Below are 20,657 nucleotides of genomic sequence, written 5' to 3'. Positions count from 1 at the left end.
GGGGATTACAGGTACCGTCACTGGAGACAGCCCAGCTTCTGAGGGATGACCTCAGGTGGAGGCTGCTTGCAGATATTAACACCTAATTAACAATCCACCAGAGCACCCTACAACTTAATCACCAGTGAGGTGAGAATGACAATCAGAAAGAGGGGTACAAGCAGGCAGGCAGGCGGGCAAGCGGAGGAGGGATTTCGCGCACGTACACACGCGCGCGCGCGTACACACACACACACACACACACACACACACACACACACACACACACACACACACTCACCCCACCCCCTCCACCATTCCTACCTCCTCCCAATGCATCATCTAATAACTGGTTATTCACACACAGCTAGCCAAGGCTTCTTTTTAGTCATTTCAACCTATTGAAAAGCACAGTAAGTTCATTTGCTAGCCGCGGAGGCAGTGGAGGTGAGAATTGAATTGATCTGAAATACTCTGAAAAATTGACCCGGAGGTCATTCCTAGTTTAAATTGGGTTCTCCAGACAAAGTTCCTTTCTTCTCTCCCGCATGCGGCTTTTGCTTCCAGCCAAGTTAGCCTGCGTTGTGTAATTATTTAAACGTCCTCTAATGCCAGGGTTCTTTCCCCCACCCCCTTCAATGTTAATCAAAATAAAGACCTTTTGTTACTGATGATGGTTAATTAAAGGGCTGGAGTCTATACCGCTGGGGTGAGCTGCTGGGGTATTTATATATTGGAAGGAGTTTCATTCCTGACTCAGTGTTAGGCATGGGTGGATGAACTCAGGCCAAGAAAAGGCCTTTTACTGCCTTGAGCATGACACAGGAGGTTAGGAGCCATCATTTCCTAGCAAATCTGGAGTTCCCAGTTAGACATTGCAGGTGCATTGCACTCCCTGCATTACCTTGACAAGAACCTGGTGTATAGCCGCTGATCGACAGAAACCAGCATGTCACCCATAGGGCATTGGGGCATCTGAGCTGTTCCAGACAATGGGTATCAAGCATCTAGTCCTTTGAACTCCACCTCTGTGTGTTAGCCTGTGCTAATGTGTGTAGCCCAAAGCTGATATTTACTAAGCCACCATCCAATGTCGTTTTGTTAATGGTTCCTGAATTTGTGATTATTTTTCTTTATCATACAGTAAAGTAAAGAGAAGGGTGGAAATGAATATTTCGACTAAACCATTTTGGGGGGTGAATGAAGAAAAGCTTTGCTAATTCCTAATTCATTTGTCCTTCCCAGAAGCAACACCAATATAATATAGTCTTCCTTTCATTCATGCCCCGTTAGCATCCGCCCCTGTCCTAAGCACTGCTCTCTTCAACCTACAGCATTATTCTCCTCTTTCCTTTATTGACCAGTAATTATTTTAATTTATTTTTATTTGCTCTATTATATTATTGAATCATTTTGATGCCATGAAGAAAGGAGACTGGCAAATAACACCAGAATATAAGGGTATAGAAAAGTACTATTATTATTCTTTAGTTATTACTACTATGAGGTTTGAGGAATGCAGGGGAGGGAGAAGAGTGAGTGTCCTAGATTGTAACACACCCATTATTGTTTTGCTTTTTAAATTTGTACTATGCTAAGTTGACAATTTAAGAAAATTTAGATTCTTACTGAGTAGGGAAGTCTGTCCAGTTAAAATCTGGATAACTGAAGCAATTTAGGATATCTGAATTGTTTGGATATCAATCTCCTTTTTGGTCTTTTCTGTCATAGGGGTGGGGGACACATCCCCACATTTCTGGAGGCTTTTTTTCAAATTTTTATTCTACGGTGATAGGGACCAGTGTGGAAATAATGGGTATGTCATAAGTCTCCAGTTGCTGGAGACTGTCCCCTACAGACAAATAGGCACATGTGCAGCATTCATCAACCAATAACAGGTTTGGGCTGAGAGAGATTGAGTTGGAGACTTTGGACCTAGCAAGCCAAGGACACCCCCTCCTTCCACACTGAGAGTGGGAGCTCGCTCTTATTCAGCCAGAAGCTAGAAGCTTCTGAGGAGGCAGGGAAAAACTGTTCCCCTGTTTTGAGGATCCGAGAAGAAGGAAGAGTTTGTTTTTGTTTTTCTCCTCTGTTTTCCTGAACTGGCTGGCATTTTGATGCCGAAACTGCCTCTGTTGGTGATGCTTTTTTCTCCTAAGTTGCTGAGAGAACCTCTACTATTTCTCTCTTTGACCAGGGTATTATTGTATAATTCCAACCCCCCCCCCCCCATAGCATCTCCTCTCACCATAAAAAGGAACCTTTAGTGGTTTGCCACGGTTAAACTGTCAAATTTTTGTTCAAGGGAAGGAGAGTTCCTAGTGTGTGACTCCACTATAAATTCGACAGGAGAAAATTTGCAGGGCTGTTTAGAATGCAGTTATTCAGGGAATGCATCCTTTTACTATTTCTTTACAATTTAATTGGAATTGTACCGTTGTAGGGTTTCCGCTCAAAATTTTTTTTTTACTTTGGCAAGCTGCAGTAAAATGGCTTGTAATTTATAATCAAAGTTTGGTATCGTTAAACTAAACTGTAAAAACTGGCTTTTGGGTTTTGGTCGTAAAATAAATATTTGAAAAATATAGCAATGAGGCTAGTGCAGTGGAGTCCCCATCAGTACATATATATCTGTGTGTATGGATATATGTGTGTGTGTATATGTGTATGTATTTTTTACAGAGGTAGAAGCAATACTAGGACTGAAAACCTTATTACAAAAAGGTGACATTTGGATAAACATATGAATGGAGGGATGCACTGATGACAATATAAACACAACTCTTGGAATTTGAAAATGAACCACTAATTTATTCTCTAAAACCCCCTACTTACATTTCCCATTATCTTTATGTTTTGCTTAAGATTTTTACATTAAAGGGTAAAAGATTGTTCAGGCCAGAATTCTCTGTATGTTGACTATAGTGCTTCTTAGCTAAGAAGTTTTTTCCCCCCTAACAAGGAAGCTCATTTAGAAAGAAATGTTTATGTGAAGAGCTTGTCAGTTGGCATTTTTACTGGTGCGCTAACCCAAAGGTAAAATATAAAGCCATGTCTTTTCCTCACTGGCTTGTTGTTACTAGAAGGGTTCCTCCCTTGTTAGCTTGATAAATAATTTTACTAGGGGGAATCTGCTGAATTTTTATGCCTGCTGTCTCTTTTCTGCTTGCTGCAAATAAATTTCCGCACTCCGAGGGCACTAAAACTCCAAACACATGGTATTTTCCCACTTTGCTGCCGGTCGTCTGAAATATTTATTTCATCTTCTGTTTTTAATTAATTTTTTTAAAGGAAAACACGTTTTGCAATTATTATCAAACAAAGATCAGCAGTGTACTTCTCTGCATCTTCAGGCTGAAGTGACAAGTTTGGTTTCTCATGGGGAGGGGACTAGGGGAGCACACCTCCGGTCTGTTTATTTTTATTTTTGTTTGTATTTTCATATTGAGAACAAATGTTATTTATGGTAGAACAAAGTGGGGGAAGTTTTGTGTCACAGATGATCATTTCTGGCATTTCCACTTTCAATTCTAGAGACATAATGAAATAAATTAATGGAATGATAGAATACTAGGAAGAAAAGAAATAAGGGAGGGGGTTGTGACATGGGGCAGTGAATGTGATGAAAACTTTGTAAAGGAAATAACACACTGTGGCAAACTGGAAATGACATCAATTATAAATAGCAACATAAATGCTCAAACTGCCAACATGTCCATTTGGACTTGAATTTAATTTGAACTAAGGTCAGTCTAGTACAGCTAGCTAGACTTGAATAAGGATGTATTAGAAACCAGTGTATAAATGTGTTTTTACTATATATGAATGTATATGTATATGTCTGTGTGTGTTTGTGTGTTTGTGTGTATGTGTGTGTGATATAAGAGAGAGAAAGAGAGAGAAACCATATTTCAAACCAATATTTCGATATATATTAACTGTGCTTCAAACTAATTATGGTATGTGTTATACACACATACATATCCACATGTGTGTGTACACACATACACATATTTACATGGCTATTTGGCTAATTTGAAAGATCCGTGATTTTATCCATACTCACATTCATATAGCATGTCACATCCAAGTCCTTACAAGCCTTTTTATTCTGTATTATTCGTGTCTATGTTGTCCCATTAATCTTCCATAGAAAAATCTATCTAACATGCTTGCTTGGCACTTTTTGGTATACAGTTAGTACCAGGTATCCATTTGTTTTTTTTTTCTCAATTTACCTCTTTGTAACTTGTGTTATATATTATCATTCTGATAGATTTAAAGCAAGAGACATCAGATTATATCTACAGCAGCTCTTTAATTTTACAGGTGGGGAAACTGGGGTCCAGAGTTATTTTTTTTAATGCCTTACTCAAGTCATTTTTTGCAGTAAAGAGTAGAAATGAAATTGGAACCCAAGACCTCTGATTTTAAATCCAGTGCTTTAAAAAAAAAAAAAGGAAATTCACTTTCTCTTCAAATATTATTTCAATGAAAAGACAAAAAGTTTATATATTGATAAGATATTTATAAATGAATATGGAAAATTGATGACTTATCTTGTTACAGGATGAGGCTGTTGTTGGGCATTAGAAATATATTGCATAATCTCACTAACTGCAAAAGGGGTGGAAAAAATGTCCAAATTTCAAAATGACAGAACCTCATATGGCATTCCACTCCTGCAGGTGATCTTGAAACCTAGTTAGGAAACAAAAAAAAAAGTGCCACTAAGGTGCAAAGATATTGGAGACATACTTTAAAAACAAGGCCATTCATATCAGGAACCATTTCAAGGTGATCTGAGAATTAGGAAGCAGAAGTAAGCCAGATCCTGATTTTCTTGGAACAAAGATGGATAAGATGAGGAAGAAATATAGATTTGTACATGTACCTCCATCTTTCTCAAATATCAAAAAGCCAATGATCTTTTCTGTGAACTTTCACTTCTCTAAGGTCCTCTATAACATTTGCAAATCGTAATTTTAAAATTAGAAATACCTTGATCCTATGGTCCAAATGTAGCTACATTTTTTATTGAAGTGTACCTTGAACACTCCAAACTCAGAGCATTTCTCCACTAGTTAGTTACATTCCAATTTATCAGGGATTTCAAAGTTCACTTGGGTCTTTGAGCTGTGAAAGATGAATGTGCTTTTTTCTCCAACTAGGTCTTCATTTTACATGCAGTTCTGAACAGTAGTTAATGCAAGGGACCTGGATATATCCTCAAAGCATATTCGCTGTAAAAGGCCCAAACACAAGAGAATTGGAGGATTTGTTGCTACTATTGTTTGTTGTTGTTGTTAGAAAAGTCATCTTTCAATTTTCTTTTGGTCACCTTGAGTCTCTGCACAAATCACCTTCCTTTATGTGAACCCCAAGATCAAAGAAATCCACTGATTTTTCAAGAATAAGAAGGTATTCCTTTGAATTCTCAGTATTCTTCAATATCTCTAAAATTTCATCACTCTTCTATTATGTCCTTGTTTCAGCCAATGTGTCCAACATTAATTGAAAGCTATTTGAGAAACAGACTCATAGATAGTCAAAATAGCAAGGGGAGCTTGGAGGTTGCATATCCCAATCCGCTTCATTTCACAGAAAAGGGAAGTAGTGAAAAGAAAATAGTATCTGTTTAACAAAAATCTGATTAATTATCAGCAGTACTCCTGGGTGTTCATCCATGGAAATAAATAGGTAAATAAGACATGGACCATGCCTTCAGATAGCTTATAAATACGGGGGGGAAAATTTAAGAAATGACCTTGAAGATCATTTGATCCAATCTCATTGTTTTATAGAGTAGGAAAGTATAAATTTAAAATGATATCAATGGAGTTCACTTTTGCTTTAAGAGAGAAAAGGGGGACATGTTATTCTTTACTTTAACAGAAGAATCATAAAATTTACCACTTGTCCAAGGTCAAATCCAGACTCATACGAGCTATGTGACTCTAAATAACTCATTTAACTTGTATCCGTATAAGTTTCTTCAAGGAATAATCAAAGCACTTTCTTCAATAGGATTGTTTGGAGAATAGAATGAAATGACACAGATAAAGCATTTGGCAAGCTCTAATGCATTATATAAATGTTATTTATGATTTTATGATTATTATCATTATATTATCATCATCTTGGTATGGTAGAAGCCTGATTTTGTGGAAATTGAATATGCCTTTACTATTAATTGGTCATGTCCCTCATGAAATAATTTCTTATGTTAACATAGTGTTTTATGGTATACAAAGAGCTCTCATGGACAGTCTTACTTGAAACTCCAAAGAGCCTTACAAATATTATTACAACCCTTTTATAGATGAAGAAATTGAAGAGAGAGTATATTAAGTTATTTGCCCAAGATCACACAGGTATTGAAGGTCAGGGCTGATATTCAGATCTAGAACAGAGGTTCATAGGATCACAGATTTAAAGATATTATTTAATAGGCATATTTAATACACAGTGTAACCCTGTTGTTTCACAAACCAGTAAGCTGAGGTCCAGGGGAATTATGAGAATGACCTAAAATCATTCAGGGAGTATTTGGAAGAAGCAGATTTGAAACCCAGTTCCACACACTTCCCAGATTATTCCAGGTAAAAAGCTTCCAGTTATGAAAACCTTTCTCTTCCAAGAGAGAATACCTCTTTCTCTATGAGACACTAATATCAAGATGCAGAGGTCAGTCCACAATCTCACCCAGAATGGTGCTAGAAGAAAATAATTGATGAAAGGGAAAATTGGAAGGAAGGTAGATGAGAAGGAAGATAGGATAAGACAAAATACATCAGTTTTGGACCCCACACCTTAGCCTGAGAGAAACTGTTATTTCTTATCATCCCTTTCAAAATCTTTTCAGCTTAGAAGCCAGCACAATCATCAGGAAAGGACATGGGCTCTCAAGCCAAAGATCTGGTTTCAGATCCCCTCTCTGAAAATTACTACCTGGTTGATCTTGGACAAATTTCTAACTATTCCTAGAATCGGTAGAATGAAACAGATAGGCTTGACCTCTGAGGTCTTTTGCAGCTCTAAATAATATAAATTAATAGCAAATATAGGTGTGCATATACATATATAGTATATGCACAATACACATATATTTACATATAGATACATATTTATCATCATATATGTGTATATATACATATTTGTGTTTGTATATATATATGTATATGTAGCTATATAGGTATGTATATTATTGTGTATATAAATATATTGTATGTCTACACACATAAACATACAAGTAAATACATATATTTACATATAGACACACTTAACATCATACATATGTATATACACATATTAATGTATACATTATATATATATGTATACATATAACTAACATAATATATGTAATACAAGATTATAGATACAGAGGCATATGTATTGTATATGTAAATTTATTGTATGTGTATGTATATATAACTAATATATACATATATGTATTATATGTGTGTATATATACATACATGTATGTTTATGTAAGAGTATATTCCCTTAAAGTTTGCAGAATCACTTAAAAATCTTATTTCATTTGATCTTCAGAACAGTCCTAGGAAGCAGGTACTGTTATTTTCCCATTTTGCCAGTGTGTAGACCTGAGGCAGGCAGCAGTTAAGTAATTTACCTAATCTCACACAATTAGAAAGTGGCTAAAATGGGATTGTAATTCAAGTCTTCCTGACTCTAGGCTCCACTCTCCACTGCTTCTTCAGGAAAAAGATAGGCCTTATCCAATGGTATTGCCTATTTTTTCAAAAACAGTCTTCACCCCTGGTAAAAATAAGTCACACCTTCATGTCTTTCTTAGACAACAAAGAATTTAGCATACAGTGTCTCATCCGATTCTCACATTGACCCATGAAACGAAAATGACATCCAATTATTTCCATTTTATAAAGAATGGGAAGTTAGGCTTACAGATATTCAATAATAACATAGCAGAGGGGAAATGGACTTAGAGTCAGGAGACCCAGGTTCAAATTCCGGATCGTATACTTGCTAGCTGCAAAGGCAAGTTGATTCAGTTCTGAGAATCTCATCTATAAAAGCTACTCTTTGTAATAACTGACATGTAATTTATGGTTTCAAATAGCATTTTATAGATAGTGACTCTCTTGATTCTCACCTGGCATTATTGTGCCCATTTTATAGATGAGAAAACAAAGTCAGAGATTTAGTGACTTGCCCAGTATCACAGAACTAATAAGTGTCTTAGATGGGATTTAAATTCAGGTCCGGCACTCTATCCCCTACAATAGGCTATATAATGTCTTGGGTCTTATAATACTTATATTGTTTAGCACATAGGGGCCTTTTGACAAAAGCATTTTAGAAGCCTTAATGCACAATATGAATGAAAATTATTACTCAGATATATTTAATGATGATGAAGACAGAATGTACTGATGGAAAAACCATTCTTATAATTTCTGCATCTCTTTTTGTATCCACCAGTCTTTCTTAAGCACATATGAGTTCAGCACTAGGTGTATAAAGATATCAAAATAAGCCACAGCATAGCTAGTCCCTTACTTTTGCCCTTGAGTATCTTACACAATGTAGTCTAATTTAAATTTAAATATCATTAGTCAAATGTCAGCATTAACCAAAAATTTAACCAGCACACTGCTAGACTTTTGAATAAAAAAGAGATTGTAGACCCAGGCATCTGATAAATGTGCATCTGGATAGATACCCTCGACTCCCAGAGTTTGAGCTCAGCCACTCCCTCCTCCCCACACTCCCACCCCAGGAAAAAGATTTGCTTTAAAGAATATGGTAATTTTCCAAGGGATGAAAAAGAGCCCTGTTAGAAATCAGGAAGGAAGATAGCTAAAGTCTAAAAGTGGCTTTGAACCAAGAGGCCAGATACATTACCTGCATCGAGGAGACATGCTCTATGCCCCAGGAGTCCGGAGCATCCAGGGAGAGGAAAGAATGGTGTTATCATCCCAGGCCAAGTCTAGCTTAAACGCTTCATTCTGTAGATAATAACGAACCAGGAGTCAGGTCAGATCACAGGCAGAAAGACTCATTCCTAGTTTTAGGCAGCTAGAACAGTTAATTCTCTGAGCAAACCTGTATGTTCTACACTTTTACTGTATATCTTTTATAACAGAGTGTTTTTTTTTCAGACTCAGCTGTATAGAATAATTAAAAATCAAAGTCACAAGGAAACTATAATCTCACAGAGCTCAGATTTTCTGTATTTTCCCAACATTTTCTGACATTGGAAGTTCTTCATTAAGACCCCTATCCCAGAAGTCCTTAGCTAGGAATTGTGAACTTTAAAAAAAAATTTTTTTATAATTGTATTTCAATATAATTGGTCTCCTTTATAATCTTATACATTTTATTTTATGCATTTATTAAAAAAAAATTCTATTCTGGGAAAGGGATCACAGGTTTCACCAGACTGTCAAAGGAGTCACTGAAACAAATATTGGTTAAAAATCTTTGTAAACCTATCTTATCCTTCCTATAATGGCCAATGATCTAGGGTAAAGCTTTTTAAATTATTGATTGAGACTCCATAGGAGATCAGTTAACTAAATGTGAGTGAGGGTCAGAAAATTATGATTATCAGTAAATGTTTTATTTGTATACCAATTTTATATAACTATAGATCCAAGATCATGTAAAATTTTAGGGGACAAAGAGTCATGAGTTACAAAAGTTTTAAAAGCCCTGATCAACAGGGCTTTGGGCAGATTCACTAGAATCAGGATGTTACTCAAATTCTGGTCCTGACATTTACTATCAGACTATAAGAATCTACCTTTGACCTCTCTGAGATTCAATTTCCTCCATTTTAAAACATGGCCATGAAAAATGACTCAAATGATATGTTGTAGTGGATAGGAGATTGGCCTTGGAGTCAATTAGCCCTGGATTTTAGGAAAATTTGTTTCTTAGCAAGAACAGGACAGACAGGAGTAGGGAGACACTTGAGGAAGGGAGATCTACCAAACGCTATTGAGGTAGCATAAATATGGGGTGATACAAGGTTCTCTCAAGAGGAGAGAAAGAGTATATATGAGAGATGTTATGAAAAGAAAGATGATAGAACTTGACACTTCATTGGATATTGGGGGAGGAGGGGAAATAAGAGAAAATGAGAAATTGAGAATGAAATGAGGTAGAGAAGCCTAGGTAACTGGGAGAGTCATGATATTCTTAAAAGAAAGGAAAGTTGGGAAACAGTGGAGGGTTTGGGGGAAAAGATAGAGTTCATTTTTGGAGATGGCTACTGGATATTAAGAAGTCCAATAGGCAACTGGAGGTGTAAGACTGAAGAACAGGAGAGAGATTATGGCTAGATAATAAAATTTGATAATTATCTGCATAGATTGAATCTATGGAAGTTGATAACACCAAGTGAAATTGTATAGAATAAGAAAAAAGGGCCCAGAATAGGGGATGACCACAATTAATGGGCATACCTTTGATGAATATCCAGCCAAGGAGAGGTCAGATAAGTAGAAGAAGAATTAGGAAAGAACAGCCTAAGCAAAATGTAGAGACAATAAAGTATGGAGAAGAGAGTGACTTACTCTGCCAAAGGCTAAAGAGAAATCAAGAAGAAGGAAGACTGAATAAAGACCATGCAATCTGGTGATTAAGAGACCAACAATAGAGAGAGTGGTTTTAGTTGAAAGTTGTGTTTGGAAACCAGACTGCAGAAAATTAAGAGGAGATTAAAAGGAAAGGAAATAGAGGCACCTATTGCAGACAAGGGGTTTACCTACCAAAAAAGTCAAGAGAGAAAACTAGTAGTAGGATGTATCAATGGAGGGTTTTTTTTTTTTGGGGGGGGGGTGGATGGACATTATCGGGAAGCATTCAAGGAGAGATTGAAGACTAGTGAGAGAATAAAGCTGATATAAGAAGCAAACTGCTGGAGAAGATGAGATAGAATGTGATGACTTGTACATGTAAAGGAGTTTATCTTGGCAAGGAGAAGTGCTCCCTCTTCTTGGAAAATGGGAGTGAAGTAGGAGAATATGGCAAAAACCATTTGAGTGATATGAAATAAGGAGGAGGGGAAAAGGAGTTTTCACCAAATGGTCTCAATTTTTTAGTGAAATATGAGGCTAAACTGAGAGGAGGGAGGGAGAGCCATATGAGTTTTGAAAAGGGATGAAAAGATTCGGTAGAGCTGCTGTGCATAGTAAGTTAATTATGGAGGCATAAAAGGATTGTCTTGGCACAAAAAAAAAAAAAAAGCTCAGTGGGAATTATATAACATAAACTCATAGTGGACCCAGTCAGCACAGTTTCATGATTTTTTCCAGCACATGATTAGGAGTGAAGGCAGACAATGGTGGGAGTAACTCAAGGCTGGATTATTCTTTTCCAAGAGAGAATTCGAAATCATAGGGAAGGTGAAGAACAGGTTTGGGGTTGGAAGGCAGAGGGAGAGATAGACTGTCATCAGATGGTTAGGGATTTCAGAGTTCAGGAACATGATGCATTTCTGGGTGATCAAGGAGCTATCCAATTCTGTGTGTGGCTGAGGGAGGATAGAGGAATAGGTCCTGGGAGCTAAGTAAGTTGAGGAACTGAGGGAGTATCTATAAGTAGATGTTAAAGTTTTCTGCTATTAAGGCAGAAATTGAGGAGAAAAGAAAGATTGTGAGCCAACCACTGAACTCATTGAAGAAGGAAGGAGAGTGTCCTAAAGGTCAGTAGATAAAAGCTACCAAAATCTTGATTGGGTAATATATAGGGATTGAATGAATCTCAAAAACAGAGAGGTTGCTGAGTAATGGGGGTGAAAGAGAACCTGAAAGTTGTGGTGGGGAGCAAAAATTATTTCACCCTCTTCTAAGATTCTGTGATTCTCCTGTTTATCATATCTCCCTCCTGGTCTATGAACTCCAAGAAGGGAGAAACTGTGCCTTCATCTTTGAGACTCTCTCACTGATGAGTCCAGTACTTTATCTAGAGGAGTATTATCTAATGTAGTTGAGTTGAATGAATGAAACATTCTCTTGCATTGCTTGACTGGCCTGTGAACCCAAATCAGATGTCTGAGAGACAACATGGTATGGTGATTAGAGCACTGAATTTGGATTTGAATCCTACCTCAGAACACTTACTAGTAGGGTGATCCAACGTAAATCACTTGACCTCAATTTATTCACTTGGTAAATTGGTGGTAATAACAGCATCTGCCCTGCCCTCTCCCCCCCCATTGTTATGAAGATCAAATGACATAATATTTATAAAGCACTTCAAAAACTTTAAAATATATTTTATGTATATATGTATACATGCTATGTGTATACTTTATAAAATACTGTACAAATATATAAATAATGTTAAAATACTATATAAATGTACAAATATTATCTATCATTAGTATTCTCATCAAATCCACTGTTTAAGCCTTAGAAGAAAACAGTGGGAGCAGAGAGAGCCCCTGAACTCCATGAAGGGCCCTGACATTGCTGGGCCTGTCTGAGTCAAAGCTATTTTTGTCTCTGGGCTCTCTCTCTCTCTCTCTCTCTCTCTCTCTCTCTCTCTCTCTCTCTCTCTCTCTCTCTCTCTCTCCTCTCTCTCTCTCTCTTCTCTCTCTCTCTCTCTCTCTCTCTCTCTCTCTGGGCTCTCTCTCTCTCTCTCTCTCTCTCTCTCTCTCTCTCTCTCTCTCTCTCTCTCTCTCTCTCTTTTTAGTCTGTGGAACAGTCTGGGTCCCACCTCCTCTTGACCACCTGAATGTGCTTTGCCTTTACCCAGGATAAAAGAGACTTATGTGAGTTAATTGAATTACTGCCTGCTTTGTTCAGAGAGCTGTGGCAGCAATATCATAGATTGCCATCCTTTCTCTGTCTCTTCTTCATTGTCGACAATACCAGCATCTAGTGGGGGGGAGGGAGAGTTGAATGGGAGGAATCATGGATAGAAGATTTAAAATCTTCCCCAGTGAGCCCTCTCAGAATCCCATAAGAGCTCAACCTAAAGACACTTTCAGAGTCCAAAAGTTTCTTAGCCCAGCCCAGACTGGCTCACGCCTCCAAAAAAACTCCATGATGACAAAGACCAGTGAAATGCATTCTCTGAGCTCCAGAGAGAAAATAAGCACTTCTTTTCTTCTTTTTTTTTTAATTTATTTTTTTTTAAACTTGGAAGTGACTTTAAAAAAATCCTTGGGGTTTTTTTTGGAAAAAGATAAGAGGTAGGGCAAATAAGGAAGGAGGGAATTAAAAAAAAAAAAAAAAACAGCAAAAAAGAATCAAACTTGGCAACTGTATGGCCTCCTGGATAGAGAACTGAGGCAAGAGCCAAAGGCCCTGGGTTTGAATCTTAATAGTTATGTAGTACAGAGCAAACAAATTTATCCCTGGGAGCCACAGTCTCCTCATCTGAAAAAAAAAAAAATGGGAAGGCAATAAGATATCATAATGGAGAGAAACTGGAGAGAGTCAAGAAGCCCTGAGCCTCAGACACTTATTGGCTGGATGACCTTGAGCAACTTTAGTGCTGTCTGCCTCAGCTTCCTCACCTGTAAAATGGCAACATTAATAGCACTGACTTCCTAGTATTGCTTGTAAAGGTAAAATGAAGTACTATTTGTGAAGCGCTTTACAAACCTTATATATATAAATGTTAGTTATGGTTACTGTTGCATTTACACCTCCAGTGCTGAGCATAGTACCTGCTACAAAGTAAACCCTGGTTTCTTTCACAGTCTCAACTGTTAAATGAGTATAATAGTGGCACCTATCTCACAGAATTGCTGGGGTGATACAGTACCTAGCACGTAGTAGGAGTTATATAAATACTTATTCCCTCCCTTTATACAATATCCAAATTTGTGGTAAAAGGAAAAAAAAAACCATCAGGCTGAGAGACAAAAGCATGAGTTAGAATTTCTGATTTGTTGTGTACTCCATGGTTGTGATTTAACCACTTTAAGCTTCAGTTTGCTTTTTTGGTAAGAAAGAACAAATGAATGGAAAATAATTTGTTATTTTATATGTTGTTGTTCAGTTCTTTTCAGTCATATTGGACTCTTTATAACCCTATTTGGGGTTTTCTTGACAAAGATACTAGAGTTGTTTACTATTTCCTTCTCTAGCTCATTTGACAGATGAGGAAACTGAGGCAAACAGGGTTAAGTGTCTAGCCAAGACGAAGTCAGTAAATGTCCGAGGGCAGATTGAATTCAGGGAAATAAATCTTCCTGACTGCAGGAACTCCAGGATGCCACTGTGCCATCTAGCTGTCTGTATTTTTTATTTGGCAAACTATAATATCTGCTAAGCAGAGATAGGCCCTACCTTCAAGTAGTTTAATAAGGGGGAAAATAAGCGAGCATGGGCCAAATGGAGCACTTTGTGCTGGCAACTTACAAGACAGTAAGTGGGGTTATGGAGGGATGGAGTGACACATCCTCTCCAGGAACAATGGCAGAGTTGATTTGATCATGCTTCCAGAACAGATGAGGAGAGGGGGCCGTTGGTAGTATTGTCAAAGAATATCATCCCTACTCAGATAGGAAATAAAATGAAACATGACAGAGACCTACCTAAAATAGTGGGTCACATGAGTCAGTTATCAATCAGAGGAGTGAAATGTTAGGGCAGATGTCATAGAAAAGATCTCCAGGACATGAAATCTGGTCCAGGGAGCAAGGAGGTTGGAAGGTCTGTCCAGAAAATGTCTAGGAAGTAACAGTTAAATCCTAGATGCTGAGAACAGAAAATAAAACATCTCGTGCCTGTTGATAGAGAATTGGGAGACTACAGGGACAGAAGGCTACATATCTCTTCAGATGGTTGTTGTATGAAGCTGCTTTTCTCCTATTGTTGTTTGTTACTAGGGACAATCTGATTGAAGTATGTGTGTATGTGTGTGCGCGCATACTCAAGCATAGGAAATTTCAGGAACTGAATTTCCAGAAATTATTAGAATGTACCAAAAACATCAATAAGTCTTATCTTGAATGCAATATTTTAAATGATGAGGGTGGATAAGATTATTTATGATCACCCTTCCAGCTCTGAATTTCTATTATCATTAGTTTTGGTGTTCTTTCTGTGTAACTCTAAATGCAAGGCAAGATTTCCTTAAAATGAATTTGTATGAAATACATTTAATCTATGGGATTTAAAAAAAAATACTCAGAAAAGTATATACGAAGCGAAGGCCTGCCATCCCCAGACCATCTGGAAATTCTGCAGACTCATCCTGAATAAAGTTTTGCCTTCTTCTTCCTTGTGGACAATCAGAAATTCTGAAGTTTGTCCAAAACTGGCTGCTAAGTTTTCCATTTAAAAACAAAAGGGCTTTGTTCTCTTGCTACTCTTTTCCCAAATGTGGTTTTTCCCCGCCTTGGGATCTCTTACTTCAGTAGCACAGAAGGGAATTTCTTTCCCTAATCTGTGGAGACATTCCCCGCCCCTCCCCTCATATTTCCTCTGATGTTGAAGAGGCTCCTCTTTACATCCCATAGAGGAGCCGCATGTCCATAGGCCGCAGACCCCAGGGAGGAAGGAGACAGCTCGGGCAGCCAAGAACTCCAAGCTTTCCTCCATGACTTTGACCAGCTGGTACTGCTCCACATCCCAGGTGCTGGATTGGAAAGCCCCTTTTGTATCTTTACAACACCCTAAGGACAGCCCCCCTGCTGCCTGGAGAAGGAGAGTCCATCTGGTTTCCTCCATATCCCACCTAGCCTTCGCCTTTTGTTTTGGTTCTTTTATGTTTCAAAGCTGCTATCCCATCACACCCCTCCCACTTACTTCCATCATGTGGAGCTCTCCCTCAAGACCCAAGGCCCCACCCACCAACAATCAGGGAGGCTTATTTCTTTGCAGGCTAATCAAGAGACTGGTCCCAAATGCCCAGGAAGGGGTAGAGCTGCAGACTGGGCTATAATGAATTAGAGATAGGGAGGACCTGATCTTAGAACTCTAAGGTTCCTTACAGAGCAGCTTGTCTAGGGATTCGGAGTCAGATTTATTTATTTGGGGGTCGGGTGGTATGAATGTGGATGGGAAAAATATATCTTTATTTCATCATTAACTTCTTTCCTTTGTAATTCTGTGTAATGTATTTTATGCATTTAAGAAATGTTTTTCTGAGATGGCAAAGGGGTCCAGAACACACACACACACACGCACACACACACACACACACACACACACACACACACACTACCACAACACAACACAACACTAGTACACTTCCACTATCAGTTTCAGAGACGAATCCTAAATTCAGATGCTGGCATCTCCACGTGGTAGCTAGTTCCAGTAACCACTTTAGGATTCAATTATCATGGAACTGTACAAAATACATCAGGGATCTCCAGATCTCCCCTTTTTTTGTTGTTTTAGGAATTCCCCTTCCCCCCTCCCCAACTCCAATTTCCCCTTATCAAAGGAAGGTTTGTGGTATAGCAAAGAGCCCTCAGTGAGGAATCAGGAGGCCTCAATTGCTTGCTGTATAAGACCTCAGGCAATCCATTTCATCTTATAAAGTGGCCAAAGCTGGGGTCTTTAATTCTGGGGAGGGGGCAGAGAGACAAGAGGTCTAATCAGTGAACTTGAAAGTGAAAAATAAGGTCTATCTATTTTCACTGATCTTTCTTTCCATTTGGAATCCTATTTTTCTGAGTAGGGTCCAGTACAGAGGCTTTAACCAGATGACTCAAGAGACCCATGACAGCAGGATGGTTTAGAGACCCTAGAAAATGCTGAAGGTCTTTTCCTGTCCTAAATCCCATGATCCTATGAGCACCAGTGATTATTCTGAATTTTCTCCCTTTTTTCTGTTCCTGTCACGGTCAGATACTACAGGGGTCCCAAGGTAGAGAATAGAAGGCTTGGCTGATGAATGAATGCTGTCTAGATGAATTAACATCAATGCATATTTCTAAAGTCATTTACCAAATATGATTAAGTGGGTCTCAGTTTCCTCAACTGTAAACTATTTCGATACTTAATGGGTCTGTGATTTCATAGATGTGGATGTTCAGCCCTCCACTGGTGTCCCATCCAGGGAGTTCTACTGTCTGTGTCTTTCTGTCACTCTACCATAGTGCATGCATCCTCCCATCTACTGGGAATCTTTTTCTAGACTAGGGCATCTTAATCTAAGGCTCCATGAATTTATTTTAAAAAATATTTTGAGAATTGCATTTCAGTACTGTTCAGTTTTTTTTTTTTGCAATATTAAGTATTTTATTTTATGAATTAAAAAATTTCTTTCCGAGAAGGAGATTATAGACTTCACCAGACTGCCCCAAAGGATCAGGATACCAAAAAAAAAAAAAAAAAAAAAAGGTTAAGTACCGTTGCTCTAGCTCATATAAGATCTCACAGATGCCTGTTTAGTCTCTGAGCTATCCATCTGTTATCCTTCATTCTCTGCAATAATGATGCATCTCTTTACTGGGTAATATGTACATTCCCTTGATGGTATCTTTTTGGCCCCTTCTTACATATAAATTAGTGTTAGTATATCTGTAAAATAGAAATCCTTTACTCTCAGGGTTACTGTGGACAAAAAACACTTGTAAATCCTATAAAGCTATAAAGATATTTGTTGTTTTTTATTTGATTGTTTATTCATTCTATTGTTTGTTGGTGTATTTATTGTAACTGTTATTATTCCTACAATAGGCCTATGACAGATGTAGTTCAAGTGACATCTCTATTGGGGTCCTTAAACAATAGATTGCTGAGTTTAGACTTGATCCATAGAAACTAGGGAGTTTTAGCAGGTTTTTGAGTAGAGGAGTATACCCCATTACAAGTGATATTTGAGATGTTCCTGGAAAAGAAAAAATAATATGGTCCAGGTACTCCATCTTCTGCCATCCACAGGGCTACATCAGTGATTTCTGGCTGCCAACTGAGAATTTGGACTCGCTATATAAAAGGAAGGAGAGTCCTACCATCCCTTTCATGGCCAGAGAGCAGTCAAGATTATCCTTTCTGTTGTTATTAGGGACTTGTTTCTCTACTGAGTCCTTCTTCCCTGTCACACAGTGTAACAACATCCAGAGTTACATAGGTGCTTGTGCAGTCCTGTCTGATGAGATTCTCCTCCAGCAGCACCCAGAAATTCAGCAACGGTCACTGAGCTAAGGCTATGTATGCTCAGGAAGGAGCAAATTTTTCCAATGCTTCATCCAACTTTTCTCCTCCTCAAAATAAAGAGATCAATATTTCTGGGCCCCCATATGGACCAGGAAGAAATTAGCTCCCTAAAGAGCTAAGAGCTTACAAAAGAAGGTGGAGGGGGGAACCATGTGGTAGCATTATAACAGTTTGATTCCCATTCTACAGAGCTTTAAGGTTGATAAAGTGCTTGCCTTAGAACAATTCTGTGTGGCAGGGCATGCAAGTATTAATCCCCCATTGTACATCCCAAAGGAAAAGGGCTCAGACTCATCAGGGGAATAGTGAATGAGGTCTTTCCTGATCCCTGACTCTGTAATTGAGTTTAGGGATCCAACAATAATCATATTTCAAAGATCAATGATTTTGTCTGCACAAGCAGTCCTAGCATCAAAAGAATTAGTACCAGGAAGGACCTGAGAAACACATGAAGACCAACCCTCGGATTCTACACATGAAGAAACTGAGACAGAGTGCTTACCCAATTTCTCTCAAGTCACACAGCTAGAATTAGAATTTGAACCCATGTCCTCAGTTCTAAATACCCTATTTTTCCTGTTCTGCCAGAATGCTCATCCCTCTATACTTTCTGATGCTTTGGGGGGTTTTAAGGCTGGAAAAATTAGTGCTTTCCACATTAAGACCAGTCCTCCATCTTTGGGCCTACACTCAAATCTTTCCTGAGTTACAGGACCCTCCAGGGGTTGTCCTGGGCTGGTAGTGCCTTTTTCAAAATCCAAGTGTGATAACATTAAATCATATTTCTAAAGAGTTTTCTAAAGAGTTCTTTGCCCACAAGGTAAGTATGAGAACCTCCGTTGTTCAGGTGAGGAAACTTAGTGAAGTAGACTTAATGAATTGCCCAAGACCATACCTGGGCCAGGTTCTAACTTGAGTCTTCTAATTCCAAAATCAAGGCTCTTCCCTCCCACTCTTACACATTGCCTCTCACAATGAATTTAAAGTCCTTTTTTTGCACGTTGTGTTTAATTCCCAGTTGCCACCAACCTCACTGTCCCCTCAGCCTATGTCTTTTGTATTATCTCTGATGGCTTACGTTTCTTTTCTTGCAGCCCCCTCCCCAGTTTTGTCAGCTTAAGTGTTGCATTTATATTTTGAGATTTTGCATAATATTAGTAACTTGCATTTATACATGTATTTATATCTTAAGGACTCTTGAACACATAGAAGGTATTCCAAAAGTCTTAACTTTAATGGCAAAGTCTCCTAGCTTAAGTCTTAGCTTAAACTTTAACAGTTGAAGACTGCACTAAGTCTTTTGGGACACTCTGTACTCTTTCCCATGATCCTTACAACCCTCTGAATATGTTTTATTATACCCATTTTACATATGAGGTAACTGAGACCAAGAAAGCCTAAGATCACATGGCCATTAAGACACAACAGATAGAGCCAAGCCTGGAATCAGGAAGACTCCTCTTCCTGAATTCAAATCTGGCCTCAGACACTTGCTAGCTGTGTGATCCTGGACAAGTCACTTATCCCTACTTGCCTCCTGAACTGGAGAAGGAAATGACAAACCATTCCAGGAAAACCCCAAATGGGGTCAGGAAGACTCAGACACAGCTGAAAAATGCATGAACAACAACACAGCTAAGTTACTATCTGAAGCAGGATTTGAACTCTGTTCTTCCTGACTCAGAGTCCAGTACTCCATCTACTACCCAAGCTAGCTATCTCTTTCTGATTATCTTATCCAGCTAGTTGACTATTAGATCAAAGAAGTCAGGAGTCATCATTTTATTTAAAGTCTGTAAATCCTTTCTGTACATAGCACAGATCTTGGCACACAGCAGGTGCCTAATAATTGTATGTTCATCTGTTTTACTACATTTTTGTAAAAAATGTTTTTCATGTAAGAACCTGATTTTAGCGTTAGGATTACAAAACAAGGCTGCTGTTGTTCGGTCATTTTACACTCTCCATGACCCTATTTAGGGTACTCTTGGCAAAGATAATGGAGTGGTATGCTATTTCCTTCTTCAGCTCATTTGACAGATGAGGAAACTGAGGCACACTGAGGCAAATGGGGTTAAGTGACTTGCCCAGGTTCACCTATCTAGTTGGCAAAAATACTGGAATGGTTTGTCATTTCCTTCTCCACCTCATTTTACAGATGAGGAAACTGAAACAAAGTGTTAAAAGACTTGACCAGGGTCATAGTGTCTGAGGCCAGATTTGAACTCATGAAGATAAGTTCCTAATTCCAGACTATGGTATTAAACACAGTGCCATATTGCTGTCTCTGCTCCCGAAAAGTTTACAGTAAAAGCGAATGAGATTCACATAGTGAGTGCCTATGATTGTGGGGGCAGGAGCAGATGATAATGCACAAAGATAAAGTTCTAGGGGAAATTTGAGGACCAGAGAATTATTTTCAAGTGGGTAAAAGAGGGACAAAGTGGAAATGCAGGAAGACTCTATAAAAGAGGTAACAGCACCCAAACTGGGTCCTTAGGGAAGAGAGAGTCTTCCAGTTCTAGGCAGAGCCAACAAAGAGAAAAAGAGAGGAGA

The sequence above is a fragment of the Antechinus flavipes genome, chromosome 2 (genome assembly GCF_016432865.1).
Source record: "Antechinus flavipes isolate AdamAnt ecotype Samford, QLD, Australia chromosome 2, AdamAnt_v2, whole genome shotgun sequence".
Classification (NCBI taxonomy): Eukaryota; Metazoa; Chordata; class Mammalia; order Dasyuromorphia; family Dasyuridae; genus Antechinus; species Antechinus flavipes.
This window is presented reverse-complemented; position numbering follows the sequence as displayed.